Source organism: Haliotis rubra, unplaced genomic scaffold, assembly GCF_003918875.1.
Source record: "Haliotis rubra isolate DU_JTF1 unplaced genomic scaffold, ASM391887v1 Scf629, whole genome shotgun sequence".
Classification (NCBI taxonomy): domain Eukaryota; kingdom Metazoa; phylum Mollusca; class Gastropoda; order Lepetellida; family Haliotidae; genus Haliotis; species Haliotis rubra.
The window spans coordinates 169,539-171,934 of record NW_025767334.1 but is presented as its reverse complement, the minus strand read 5'-3'; positions in this window follow the sequence as shown (position 1 = coordinate 171,934).

Genomic DNA, 2,396 nt, shown 5'->3' with positions numbered 1-2,396 from the left:
AATACAGCAGCAACCAAACAATCCTTCATGGTAAGGGAGAAATATTTTAGGGCCCAAACATATAGAATATTGTAAAATATTGACTGCTCCCCAAAACATTCGACAAGAAAGAGACAGCAGGCTTGAAGAACACGCAGGTGTTCTGAATACCATGCATGTCAATGATCATTTGCAGCTAACATCTAATTATGACTTGATGTCATTTTATATAAACTACGCTATCATTGATCAGAGGGCGCCCGTCAATAACACTTGTATATTTGCAGCTTCACAGGGCTTGGTTTGCACAGCTCTTGCCTGCACTCCCGCCTCTTCCATTATGTAGCAGAATCTCTCGACGACCATACAACAATGGAATAAAACGTCATTTGTATGATCGACTTTCTCCGTTATTGATCGTAACCTTTCAAAAAACATCAAAGCAATTGAGAAACTTTCAGCTTCATCTCATCTCAAGTAATCTCAAGTAATGAAAGACTATCAACCCTTCTCCACCTTACCCGGAAGGAGCGCGCCCTCGCAAACTCAATACATGTAGATCAGTGTAGAGATGTGTCATTTATTGGCTGAGCGTGGACATGTACTTGTGTGGCAGACCAGAGGCGCTTAACCATATCTCAATGGAGAACCTGTTTAATCCGAACATTCGTTGACATTACCACATACTGACACTGAGGTTTGCTAAAAAATACTACACTCAACTGTTCCGGCTTTTTGAGTTGATGTTTTCCGCGTGGAAACAAGCTGTCACAAGTACCTTGTGCTCCCCGCCGTTTAGCATTATGTGTAAAGACAAGGCAAGAAAACAACCAGCATCGGTTTACCGCCAAAAAGGATGCCAATGGGTATAAAACGCAAACTACTCAAACACCTTTTTGATTGGTCATCTTTAATCATATGCATCTCATCTTAAAGTTGTGAATGGTTCTTATGTAAATTATTATCTCGAAATATGTGAAATATGTCTGGCACACGTAATGCCGGTACATATCAGCAATCGGATGTTGTACAGTTTCTACTTGTCTTGTGTCTCCTCCCATACAATGCTATCCTAGGATTTCTACATCATATTGCTGGAATATTGCTAAAAGCGGCGTTAAACCAAACTCACTCACTCACTCACTCACTTCCGTTCCTTGATTCCTCTTTACTTGTTATCATTGAGATGATACAGGCATCAATTTGTCACTATTACCGCTCCCGAGTAACCACGCTGTCGCCAGGATCCGCTGATCTGAGGTTCGCATCCCGGACTCTAACCTTTCTAATCATTGACGTTTTTGTATCATAACCGAGATTGTTGGTAACTACATGTGGCTTTGAACTACTTTGAACTTCCTAGCATGACATACACATTAATGCTATATTGTTCAAAAAGAGCTTTAATCTCGGTCTCTACCTAAATTCAAACCATTATACCGTTCAACCACCACACCCCGACTTCCAATGAGATTGGGGCGGTGGGGTAGCCTAGAGGATAAAACGTTGGCTCGTCACGCCAAAGACCCGGGTTCGAATCCCCACATGGGTACAATGTGTTAAGCCCATTTCTGGTGTCCCCCGCCGTGATGTTGCTGGAATATTGCTAAATGCGGCGTAAAACCAAACTCAGTCAGTCAGTCCAATGAGGTTATTTATGAAAGAGACAATGCGTTTCTCTTCTTTAATCTTGATCTCAATCTATTTATGTTTGCGAACTTCCATCCGTTGTGGTGACGTTTCGTCGGCTCAGAGAAAGAAATCTAAAGCGCCCCCAAATCTTAGGTTATGCAAAACTCTCTGCATATTTATGCACCTTTTCTGTTTCAGACCTCGATCAACGTGACTATAGAAACATAAAGACTAAATACTATTACATATGTCAAGGTTTGAACTCGAATCCAGCTAACGCTTGCGACTCCTGCCCTGGCCCAACCAATCCAAAACCTCATTCATCGTATAACAGTTATTATCAAACGTAATTAATAATACCATGGCACATTCCAACCATATGATCTGTATAAGTAATTTGAACAGACGAATCACATACTATTGCCTTAATATAAGACTGACTGACTGAGCTTGGTTTCACGCCACTTTTAGCTATATTCCAGCAACATCACGGCGGGGGACACCAGAAATCGGCTTCACACATTGTACCCATGTGGGGATTCGAACCCGGGTCTTCGGCGTGACGAGCCAACGCTTTAACCATTAGGCTACCCCACCGCCCGCCTTAATATAAGAACATTTGTCGGTCTCAGTCACATCTGATGAGTATTATAACTCAATACCTAGGTTAAAGCTATGATGTTGAAATGACCCCGATCAATAAACTAGGATCTGTTCAGGGATGCCAATTAGCAGTAGTTCACTGGCCCATGGCTGGTAAACTTTTCAAAGGTTTTGTGCAATGT